The sequence below is a fragment of the Salmo salar genome, chromosome 20 (assembly GCF_965601325.2).
Source record: "Salmo salar chromosome 20, fSalSal1, whole genome shotgun sequence".
NCBI classification, from domain to species: domain Eukaryota; kingdom Metazoa; phylum Chordata; class Actinopteri; order Salmoniformes; family Salmonidae; genus Salmo; species Salmo salar.
The window spans coordinates 66,907,235-66,920,129 of NC_138310.1; the positions used below are offsets into that span (position 1 = coordinate 66,907,235).

General features: G+C 46.2%; 1 protein-coding gene across 1 annotated transcript in view; it reads left to right on the plus strand.

The window, feature by feature from the left end:
• The window catches only part of LOC106581126 (cell adhesion molecule DSCAM), a 133,259-nt gene that overhangs the window by 85,454 nt on the left and 34,910 nt on the right, over window positions 1-12,895 (plus strand). The window lies entirely within an intron of this gene.

Genomic DNA, 12,895 nt, shown 5'->3' on the forward strand with positions numbered 1-12,895 from the left:
CAGCCAGTCTCAGACTAAAGGCTTGCACACATCGCACCGAATGTGGATCTACCATTCGTCTTCGATTGTTCAGCGTGTTGTTTCAGGGACCACCTGCTGTAGACATCAAACTGCCCACATTTTTCATGCGTTTCTACATGTAAAATTGGTGCGCACTCAGTTTGCAAATTATATTCAGAGGTGCTAAGTACTCTTGGCCAGCAAACACTATTGGTCTGTCTGAGCCCTAAGGCTGTGTGTTTATAGGATCCAAAGTACTGAAAAACTCAGGTCCCAGAGGTTATGCAGGCTGGAGCTCTGTTGGTGTTTTTGATGAGTCTAGTATAGTCCAATAATCTCCTGTATAGGCCTTGTATTACTTAGAAGGGTTAAAGGCTCGTTTACATCACAATTTGAGGAGGGAGTTTGAAATACTAACAAGCTGCATTTAACCTTTTGATTAATCAATTATTGTTGTATAAAATAAGTTAATTTAGGAAAACCGTTGTTGGTTGTGCTAAAGTACTGTACAGGTCATTCTATACTCAACTACTGTACACTGTTCATATGTGTTAGTGGCTACCTGCATTTTTTTTATAGGCTCCTTCACAATCCAAACTAGGTTTTTAATTGCCGTCTGTCTTTCATCATGTAGTGAGCAAGGCTGGGAGGTCAACCTCTTCAAGAGTCTACTGGGATATGTGCTAATAGTGCTCACGGAAATGTTTTGGATAATTTTATAATCGAGCCATAATTGGTACTAGCATATCAGATCTTCTATAGCACATGCGTTTGTTTGCTACTTTGAGAGATTTTATTCTGTAAAGTACTGTACATACATTCTACACTGTATGCTATTTCAGATAAAATCCTTCAGATATAGTCCTGAATCACAGGTTCAAACCAGTGCTTTAATCTAAACTAAAGGTATTTGGATAAAGGTTAACTCCATATGATTTATTCAAATTACATATGCATAGTTCATCTCATGGCAGCTGGGCATTTTTTGCATGGATTGATTCAACCCAGCTGAATGATTTATGATGAATGAAAAGGCATCTTTAATTTACTGAGGAGAGGTAAATAACACCAGTCACTCACTGCAAAATGGAGGACGCTTTCTTTACAGGCCAATCACAACAAGCCATCAAATAATTCCTCTAAAATCACTTCTTGATCTTACAGGTCTTTGATCTTTGAGGGGGTTAGGGTTGAGTGATGGATCAAAGGAGTTACTATGTGGCCTTAAGGGGTGTTTTGATGTAGCACAAAGGAGAAGAGGGGAAATGGTGACACGCTTCGTCGCCCTTACACACACATTCATTATTGACGCTCCACAGTGTGCCGCGTCCCTACCCTACCCTACTCTACCCGTGGGTCGGTGTGGTGTGTCTGGGCCAGCTGTCTAGTGGGCTGGGCTCTGTGTACCGGAACAGATAGGATTATTTCATTGACCCTGCAGGTACAGGGTTCCCCCTCACCTCTACAGGCTGGCTAGCAACCCCCTCTAAACTCAAATGACACTAATCAGCTCACATACAGTACATGTAGATGAATAGGGAGAGAGGAACGAGAGAGGACCGAGAGAGGTGGGAAGGAGGAGAAAGTGAAAAGAGGGACTGAGAGGTGGCTGAAGGAGAGGAAGGTCCAGAGAGAGGGCTTGGTGTGTTTTATATTGTCCAGGGTGTGAGGACAGGGCTGTTGGTGAAGGTAGCCTACGTACACTATGACAACCATGATGGAGCCATGTGGTCAGCCAGCCGGGTGTCCATGCAGCCACCCTGCAGCGCTACAGGCTGAGGAGGAGAGGAGCTCCCTGGCTCCTGTCCCTGCATGGTGAGGTCAGAAGCCCAGTGATCTGACCTCAATCAGACCAGATTAGAGATCAGATCAGATCCCCAGCACGACGCAGTGCACCGCTGACCTCAGAGCAGCCACCAATTAGACTCAGAACATGCCGTCAGAACAGAACACCCTGTCCAGGAGGACAAGGAGGGAGTGTGGAGGAGCAGGCAGAGCCAAGATCTCTGTCCGTACAATGTCCATATAATACCACACCTATTTCCCATAGATTTTTCACCAAGTAAAATACTACTTGAGTAAAAGTCTAAAAGTATTTGGTTTTAAATATACTTCAGTATAAAAAGTAAATGTAATTGCTAAAGTATCAAAAGTAATAGTATAAATCATTTTTTATTCCTTATATTAAGCCAACCGGACGGCACAATTTTCTTGTTTTTTATTTATTTAGCCAGGTGCACACTCCAACATTCAGACATCATTTAGAAATAAAGCATTTGTCTTTAGTGAGTCCATCAGATCAGAGGCAGTAGGGATGACCAGGGATGTTCTCTTGATAAGTAGGTGAATTGGACCATTTCCCTGTGATGCTAAGCATTCAAAATGTAACAAGTACTTTTATGTGTCAGGGAAAATGCATGGAGTAAAAATTACATTATTTTCTTTAGGAATGTAGTGAAGTAGGGCTGGGCTGGGAAGGAAACGTGTGAAGCTGGGCTGAGCTGGGCTGGGAACGGAACGTGTGAAGCTGGGCTGAGCTGAGCTGGGCTGGGAACGGAACGTGTGAAGCTGGGATGAGCTGAGCTGGGCTGGGAAGGGAACGTGTGGAGCTGGGCAGGGCTGGGCTGGGAAGGGAACGTGTGGAACTGAGCTGGGCTGGGAAGCAAATGTGTGGAGCTGGGCTGGGTTGGGCTGGGAAGGGAACGTATGAAGCTGGGCTGGGCTGGGCTGGGCTGAGCTGGGCTGGACAGGGCTGGGCTGGGAAGGGAACATGTGGAGCTGAGCTGGGCTAGGCTTGGAAGGGAACGTGTGAAGCTGGGCTGGGCTGGGCTGGACTGGGAAGGGAACGTGTGAAGTTGGGCTGAGCTGGGCTGGGAAGGGCTGGGAATGGAATGTGTGAAGTTGGGCTGAGCTGAGCTGGGCTGGGAAGGGAACGTGTGGAGCTGGGCAGGGCTGGGCTGGGAAGGGAACGTGTGAAGCTGGGCTGGGAAGGGAAGGGAACGTGTGAAGCTGCGCTGGGCTGGGCAGGGTTGGGCTGGGAAGAGAATGTGTGAAGCTGAGCTGAGCTGGGCTGGGCTGGGCTGGGAACGTGTGGAGCTGGGTAGGGCTGGGCTGGGAAGGGAACGTTTGAAACTGGGCTGGGCTGGGAAGGGAAGGGAACGTGTGAAGCTGGACTCAGCAGGGCTGGGCTGGGAAGGGAATGTGTGAAGCTTGGCTGGGCTGGGCTGGGAAGGAAAGGGAACATGTGAAGCTGAGCTCAGCTGGACTGGGCTGGGCTGGGCTGGGAATGTGGGGCACTAGGCTGAGCAGGGCTGGGCTGGGAAGGAAACGTGTGAAGCTGGGATGAGCTGGGCTGGGCATGGAAGGGAACGTGAGGAGTTGGGCTGAGCTGAGCTGGGCTGGGCTGGGAAGGAAACGTGTGAAGCTGGGCTGGGCAGGGCTGGGCAGGGAAGGGAACGTGTGGAGCTGGGCTGAGCTGGGTGGTGCTGGGAAGGGAATGTGTGGAGCTGGGCTGGGCATGGAAGGGAATGTGAGGAGTTGGCCTGAGCTGAGCTTGGCTGGGCTGGGAAGGAAACGTGTGAAGCTGGGCTGGGCAGGGCTGGGCAGGGAAGGGAACGTGTGGAGCTGGACTGAGCTGGGTGGTGCTGGGAAGGGAATGTGTGGAGCTGGGATGAGCTGGGCTGGGCATGGAAGGGAACGTGAGGAGTTGGGCTGAGCTGAGCTGGGCTGGGCTGGGAAGGAAACGTGTGAAGCTGGGCTGGGCAGGGCTGGGCAGGGAAGGGAACGTGTGAAGCTGGGCTGGGCTGGGAAGGGAAGGGAACGTGTGAAGCTGGGCTGGGCTGGGCAGGGTTGGGCTGGGAAGAGAATGTGTGAAGCTGAGCTGAGCTGGGCTGGGCTGGGCTGGGCTGGGCTGGGAAGGGAACGTGTGGAGCTGGGTAGGGCTGGGCTGGGAAGGGAACATTTGAAACTGGGCTGGGCTGGGAAGGGAACGTGTGAAGCTGGACTCAGCAGGGCTGTGCTGGGAAGGGAATGTGTGAAGCTTGGCTGGGCTGGGCTGGGAAGGAAAGGGAACATGTGAAGCTGAGCTCAGCTGGACTGGGCTGGGCTGGGAATGTGTGGCGCTGGGCTGAGCAGGGCTGGGCTGGGAAGGAAACGTGTGACGCTGGGATGAGCTGGGCTGGGCATGGAAGGGAACGTGAGGAGTTGGGCTGAGCTGAGCTGGGCTGGGCTGGGAAGGAAACGTGTGAAGCTGGGCTGGGCAGGGCTGGGCAGGGAAGGGAACATGTGGAGCTGGGCTGAGCTGGGTGGTGCTGGGAAGGGAATGTGTGGAGCTGGGCTAGGCAGGGCTGGGCTGGGAAGGGAACGTGTGGAGCTGGGTTGAGCTGGGCTGAGCTCGGCTGGGCTGGACTGGGAAAGGAATGTGTGGAGCTGGGCTGAGCCGGGTTGGGCTGTTTGCCTTCATCACAAACATCAGGCTGCCTGTTTCAATGACTTTGCCTCAGGTTCAGAAGCTTAATGTATACATGCATATACACTGAGTGTGCAAAGCATTAAGGACACCTCCTCTTTTCATGACATAGACTGACCAGGTGAATCCAGGTGAAAGCTATTACCAGTTATTGATGTCAACTCCACTTCAATCAGTGTAGATGAAGGGGAGGAGAAAGGTTAAAGAAGGATTTTTAACCCTTGAGACAATTGAGACATGGATTGTGTATGTGTGCCATTCAGAGGGTGAAGTGCCTTTGAACGGGGTATGGTAGTAGGTGCCACCGGTTTGTGTCAAGAACTGTTTTGAAGGGGGGGGGGGGGGATGTATAAGAGTACTCTGTGTATAATAGTACTGTATGTCTGGAGGATCTGTTACAGACTAACATCGATAGAAGAACAGGGACAGAATATCTCTGAGTGCTGTGAAATCAAAAGCCAGATGGTGGAGAAGGAGTCCGAGGCAAGGAGAGACTAATAGAAAAAAGAGCGAGATAGGAGAGAGAAAGACAATAGATTTTCTTTCATTTTGATTTTCTGCTGCAGTCTGCTGAGCCCCTGTCTTCTCTCTAGCATCCCCTCTCCCTGCTCTTCAGTCTGTCATAACACAATAACAGAGGTCTGACAGCTTAAAAGACACTGGATGAGCATGGAGGTGCTTGGGGAGAAAATTGCTGCAGAACACAGGCAGCTCAGCGGCAAGAGAGAAAAACCATTTTGTCTCGCTCAAGATGGATTCCACTCTGAGATTGCAGGGTACCAAAGACAGAATCAAAATGGAGAACTCTAAAGGGAAAAAATAAAGGCTTTTTAGACATAATTGCTTTTGGCCTATGTTGGTGATATCAAATACTCTGATACAAATCACAAAATTTTGTATTTTCACTTTGATTGCACAATGTATTGTGCAATCAATATTGAATATTGAAGAAGTAAATCATACATATCATTTATGAATATCAATACGAAAGAGATATAATTTTCCTGCAGGGGTTATTATTGATGTATCTGTTCTCTTCAAACTTTAAAGAAACGCCTGGCAATGATAAGGACATGCACACACACACACACCTCCCTCTCTCCCTCCCTCTACGGATCTCACTGCTGGTTGCCCATATCACACAATTGCATTTAAACCAGGAGCTAGAAGCTCCTTCAGGATATCAAATCCATGGACTCTGGTGTCTATTCTAACTAGGTCAACTTTACAATAGCTGCAGACTCTTTCTCCCTCTCCTCTCTCTTATTATTTTCACTACCTTTCAGAAGTGGATTTACAGTGCATTGGAAAGTATTCAGACCCCTTGACTTTTTCCACATTTTGTTACGTTACTGCCTTATTCTAAAATGTATTTAACAAAAAAAAATATCCTCATCAATCTACACAGAATATCCCATAATGACAAAGCAAAAACAGATTTTTTGAAATGTTTGCAAATGCATTACAAATAAAAAACTGAAATATCACATTTACATAAGTATTCAGGCCCTTTAATCAGTACTTTGTTGAAGCACCTTTGGCAGCGATTACAAACCGTAGTCTGGCTTTTTTATGGCGGTTTTGGAGCAGTGGCTTCTTCCTTGCTGAGCGGCCTTTCAGGTTATGTTGATATCGGACTCGTTTTTACTGTGGATATAGATACTTTGGTACCTGTTTCATCCAGCATCTTCACAAGGCTTGTACTGTTAGGTGACCTAAACTGGGACATGCTTAACACCCCGGGCCGTCCTACAATCTAAGCTAGATCCCCTCAATCTCACACAAATTATCAATGAACCTACTGTACCAGGTATAACCCCAAATCCGTAAACACGGGCACCCTCATAGATATCATCCTGACCAACCTGCCCTCTAAATATACCTCTGATCTCTTCAACCAGGATCTCAGCGATCACTGCCTCATTGACTGCTTCTGTAATGGGTCTGCGGTCAAACACCCACCCCCCATCACTGTCAAACGGTCCCTAAAACACTTCAGCGAGCAGGCCTTTCTAATCGACCTGGCCCAGGTATCCTGGAAAGATATTGACCTCATTCCGTCAGTAGAGGATGCCTGGTTATTCTTTAAAAGTGCTTTCCTCACCATCTTAAATAAGCATGCCCCATTCAAAAAATGTAGAACCAGGAACAGATATAGCCGGTGGTTCACTCCAGACCTGACTGCCCTTAACCAGCACAAAAACATCCTGTGGCGTAGCGCATTAGCATCGAATAGCCCCCGTGATATGCAACTTTTCAGGGAAGTTAGGAACCAATATACACAGGCAGCTAGGAAAGCGAAGGCTAGCTTTTTCAAACAGAGATTTGCATCCTGTAGCACAAATTCCAAAAAGTTCTGGGACACTGTAAAGTCCATAGAGAATAAGAGCACCTCCTCCCAGCTGCCCACTGCACTGAGGCTAGGAAACACTGTCACCACCGATAAATCCACGATAATTGAGAATTTCAAAAAGCATTTTTCTACGGCTGGCCATGCTTTCCACCTGGCTACCCCTACCCCGGTCAACAGCTCTGCACCCCCCACAGCAACTTGCCCAAGCCTCCCCTATTTCTCCTTCACCCAAATCCAGATTGCTGATGTTCTGAAAGAGTTGCAAAATCTGGACCCCTACAAATTAGCTGGGCTAGACAATCTGGACCCTCTCTTTATAAAATTATCCGCCGCAATTGTTGCAACCCCTATTACTAGCCTGTTCAACCTCTCTTTCGTATAGTCTGAGATCCCCAAAGACTGGAAAGCTGCCGTGGTCATCCCCCTCTTCAAAGGGGGAGACACTCTAGACCCAAATTGTTACAGACCTATATCTATCCTACCCTGCCTTTCTAAGGTCTTCAAAAGCCAAGTTAACAAACAGATCACCGACCATTTCAAAACCCACCGTACTTTCTCCACTATGCAATCTGGTTTCAGAGCTGGTCTTGGGTGTGCCTCAGCCACGCTCAAGGTCCTAAACGATATCATAACCGCCATCGATAAGAGACAATACTGTGCAGCCGTATTCATCGACCTGGCCAAGGCTTTCGACTCTGTCAATCACCACATTCTTATCGGCAGACTCAACAGCCTTGGTTTCTCAAATCACAGCCTCGCCTGGTTCACCAATTACTTCTCAGACAGAGTTCAGTGTGTCAAATCGGAGGGCCTGTTGTCCGGACCTCTGGCAGTCTCTATGGGGGTGCCACAGGGTTCAATTCTCGGGCCGACTCTTTTCTCTGTATACATCAATGATGTCGCTCTTGCTGCTGGTGATTCTCTGATCCACCTCTACGCAGACGACACCATTCTGTATACCTCTGGCCCTTCTTTGGACACTGTGTTAACTAACCTCCAGACGAGCTTCAATGCCATACAACTCTCATTCCGTTGCCTCCAACTGCTCTGAAATGCAAGTAAAACTAAGTGCATGCTCTTCAACCGATCGGTGCCCGCACTTGCCCGGCATCACTACTCTGGACGGTTCTGACTTAGAATATGTGGACAACTACAAATACCTAGGTGTCTGGTTAGACTGTAAACTCTCCTTCCAGACTCACATTAAGCATCTCCAATCCAAAATTAAATCTAGCTTCGGCTTCCTATTTCGCAACAAAGCATCCTTCACTCATGCCGCCAAACATACCCTCTTAAAACTGACTATCCTACCGATCCTTGACTTCGGCGATGTCATTTACAAAATAGCCTCCAACACTCTACTCAGCAAATTGGATGCAGTCTATCACAGTGCCATCCGTTTTGTCACCAAAGCCCCATATACTACCCACCACTGTAACCTGTATGCTCTCGTTGGCTGGCCCTCGCTTCATATTCGTCGCCAACCCCACTGGTTCCAGGTCATCTATAAGTCTTTGCTAGGTAAAGCCCCGCCTTATCTCAGCTCACTGGTCACCATAGCAGCACCCACCCGTAGCACGCGCTCCAGCAGGTATATTTCACTGGTCACCCCCAAAGCCAATTCCTCTTTTGACCTCCTTTCCTTCCAGTTATCTGCTGCCAATGACTGGAACGAATTGCAAAAATCACTGAAGCTGGAGACCTCACTAACTTTAAGCATCAGCTGTCAGAGCAATTCACAGATCATTGCACCTGTACGTAGCCCATCTGTAAATAGCCCATCCCCATATTATTATTTATTTGTTTTGCACCCCAGTATCTCTGCTTGCACATTCATCTTCTGCACATCTATCACTCCAGTGTTAATTGCTAAATTGTAATTACTTTTTGTTTATTCCATGTGTAACTCTGTGCTGTTGTTTGTGTCGCACTGCTTTGCTTTATTTTCGCCAGGTTGCAGTTGTAAATGAGAACTTGTTCTCAACTGGCCTACCTGTTGTTCTGGGATTGATTTGCACTTTTCGCACCAAAGTACGTTCATCTCAAGGAGACAGAACGCGTCTCCTTCCTGAGTGGTATGACGGCTGCGTGGTCCCATGGTGTTTATACCTGCGTACTATTGTTTGTACAGATGAACGTGGTACCTTCAGGCTTTTGGAAATTGCTCCCAAGGATGAACCAGACTTGTGGAGGTCTACAATTTGTTTTCTGAGATATTGGCTGATTTCTTTTGATTTTCCCATGATGTCAAGCAAAGAGGCAGATAGGCCTTGAAATTCATCCACAGGTACACCTCCAATTGACTCAAATGATGTCAATTAACCTATCAGAAGCTTCGAAAGCCACAACATAATTTTCTGGAATTTTCCAAGCTGTTTAAAGGCACAGTCAACTTAGTGTATGTAAACTTCTGACCCACTGGAATTGTGATACAGTGAAATAATCTGTCTGTAAACAATTGTTGGAAAAATGATTTGTGTCATGCACAAAGTAGATGTCCTAACCAACTTGCCAAAACTATAATTTGTTAACAAGAAATTTGTGGAGTGGTTGAAAAATGAGTTTTAATGACTCCAACTTAAGTGTATGTAAACTTCCAACTTCAGCTGTAAATATGATGGAGGCCACTGTGTTCTTGGGGACCTTCAATGCTGCAGACATTTTTTGGTACCCTTCCCTAGATCCATGCCTCGACACAATCCTGCCTCAGAGCTCTACGGACAATTCCTTCGACCTCATGCCTTGGTTTTTGCTTTGACATGCACTGTCATCTGTGGGACCTTATATAGACAGGTGTGTCTTTCCAAATCATGTCCAATCAATTGAATTTACCACAGGTGGACTCCAATCAAGTTGTAGAAACATCTCAAGGATGATCAATGGAAACAGGATGCACCTGAGCTCAATTTGGAGTCTCATAGCAAAGGGTCTGAATACTTATGTAAAAAAGGTATCTGTTTTTTATGTTTTATAAATTTGCAGAAATGTCTAAAAACCTGTTTTCACTTTGTCATTACGGTGTATTGTCTGTAGATTGATGAGGATTTTTTCTTATTTAATCCATTTGATAAAAAAGCTGAAACATAACAAAATGTGGAAAAACTCAAGGGGTCTGAATACTTTCTGAAGGCACTGTATTTGTAATGATTTATTTATATAAACAATAGATATTGAATTAATGATTAAATATGCCCATATTAAATGTAGGTTTATCCGGTCCTTTTGTATATTTTACCAATTGATAACTTTGTGAAAAAAACACATACTGTTCCTATGCTTGACTTGTCATTGATTCTGTGTACATTTCAGGCCACATGGGGCCTGTAAGCATGACGTTTTACAGTCTATTTTGATCAGGCTTTATCTAAAGACATCCTCCTCGTTGTCAGAGACAAGACACAGCCCTGCTACTATAACTGGTTTTAACTGAAGCTGCCCCTGGCTGGTGTACCTTGGGACCTAAATGCTCACTAAGCTGTCTCTGTCTTAGCATGCTCGCCAAAGCACAGTGAAGACAATCTCTTGTAAATTGCTTTTTCGATCAGTTTTGACATCAATCTGCTCTCCTGGGGATAACGTATGCATATGGTTGCAAGAGGAAGGTATCATTCCTTATGGTTGTTGACAACCCCACTCAGTCGGGTTTGATCCCCAGAATTAACATAATATTACTGCACAGACTGAACTGCTAGTGACACCCAAAGAGGATTTGGCTACTGAAGCAGAGGTTCAGACCAGATAGATTACTGGAGCTAGGGAGGGCAGAGGTCAAATGTAAAGGTTATTTTAGGTAAAAGGTCTTGGTATGATATGTTTAAGGATACGCACTACATGACCAAAAGCATGTGGACAGCTGCTCGTGGAACATCTCATTCCAAAATCATGGGCATTAATATGGAGTTGGGCCCCCCTTTGCTGCTATAACAGCCTCCAACTCTTCTGGGAGGCTTTCCACTAGATGCTGGAACATTGCTGCAGGGACTTGCTTCCATTCAGCCACAAGCTCATTAGTGAGGTCGGCACTGATGTTTGGGCGATTAGGCCTGGCTCGCAGTCGGCATTCCAATTCATCCCAAAGGTGTTTGATGGGGTTGGGGTCAGTGCTCTGTGCAGGCCAGTGAAGTTCTTCCACACCGATCTCGACAAACAATTTCTGTATGGACATCGCTTTTTGTACGTGGCTATTGTCATGCTGAAACAGGAAAGGGCCTTTCCCAAACTGTTGCCTCAAGGTTAAGGTTGGAAGCACAGAATCGGTTAGAATGTCATTGTATGCTGTAGCGTTAAAACTTCTTAGGGATAGGTGTCCCGTCAACGGTACAGTTGTAAATCATGCAGCGCCTTGTGTCACGATCGCAGATTTTAGAGAAACAACAAATGTCGGTACATATAAGTGTCTGATATCGGCTGAAAGCTTAAATTCTTGTTAATATAACTGCACTGTCCAATTTACAGTAGCTATTACTGCGAAAAAATGCCATGCTATTGTTTGAGGAGAGAACCTGACAACAAAACACTTTTTTCACCGCGATAGGTTTGATAAATTCACCTCTGAAGGTGAAATGTGTGCTTACATTCTGAAATCTTGCTCTGATTTATCATCCAAATGGTCCCAGAGATAACATGAAGTGTTGGTTTGTTAGATAAAATGCTTTTTCATATCTTAAAAAGGTCCATATAGCATGCACGATCGATTTTGTATTTCCACTCGTTCAATTTGCAAAGAAAGGAATCTGTGAAAATCTCACCCTAAACGTTGTTTCAACCAGTCAAATCACGTTTCTATATATTCCTCAGAAATCCTAGAATGTAATCAGACTTCACTATATCATTAGGGGTGTAGTATATCCTGTAGGACACCATGTTTGATCAGAGCGAGGCGCCTTCATGGCATGCCGATGACGCGGGCGGTCTTCACTTGAACGACTCTAACTTTGTCAAATAAGCACCAATTGGGGTCAAACAAAGCTAGCTAGATAGCCAATGAGACCCTGTATCTGTCGTAAAATGTAGCTACTAACCTTGTACGACAGCATGCCTTTTCCATTTGCCACCACCATGCTTCACCGTAGGGATGGTGCCAGGTTTCTTCCAGACGTGATGCTTGGCATTCAGGCCAAAGAGTAAAATCTTGGTTTCATCAAACCAGAGAATCTTTAGGTTCCTTTTGGCAAACTCCATGTGCCTTTTACTGAGGAGTGGCTTCCGTCTGGCCACTGTACCATAAAGGCCTGATTGGTGGAGTGCTGCACAGATGGTTGTCCTTCTGGAAGGTTCTCCCATCTCCATAGAGCAGGGCTATCCAACCCTGTTCCTGGAGAGCTACGCTCCTGTAGGTTTTCTCTCCAGCCCCAGTTGTAACCAACCTGATTCAGCTTTTCAACCAGCTAATTATTACAATCAGGTGTGCTAGATGAGGGATGGAGTGAAAACCTACAGGACTGTAGCTCTCCAGGAATAGGGAAGGAAGTCTGGAGCTTTTTCAGAGTGACCATTGGGTGACCATTGGCCCCTTCTCCCCCGATTGCTCAGTTTGGCCGGGCGGCCACCTCAAGGAAGAGTCTTGGTGGTTCCGAACTTCTTCCATTTAAGAATGATGCAGGCTACTGTGTTCTTGGGGACATTCAATGCTGCGTTGTTTGGTACCCTTCCCTTGATCTGTGCCTCGACACAATCCTGTCTCGGAGCTCTACGGACAATTCCTTCCACCTCATGCCTTGGTTTTTGCTCTGACATGCACTGTCAACTGTGGGACCTTATATGGACAGGTGTGTGCCTTTCCAAATCATGTCCAATCAGTTGAATTTACCACAGGTGGACTCCAATCAAGTTGTAGAAACATCTCAAGGATGATCAGTGGAAGCAGGATGCACCTGATCTCATAGCAAAGGGTCTGAATACATATGTAAATAAGGTATTTCTGTTATTTATTTTTAATACATTTGGAAAAATTTCTGGAAACCTGTTTTCGCTTTGTCATTAGGGGGTATTGTGTGTAGATTGAGATATTTTAAAATTTAATCCATTTTAGAAAAAGGCTGTAACGTAACAAAATGTAGAAAAAGTGAAGGGGT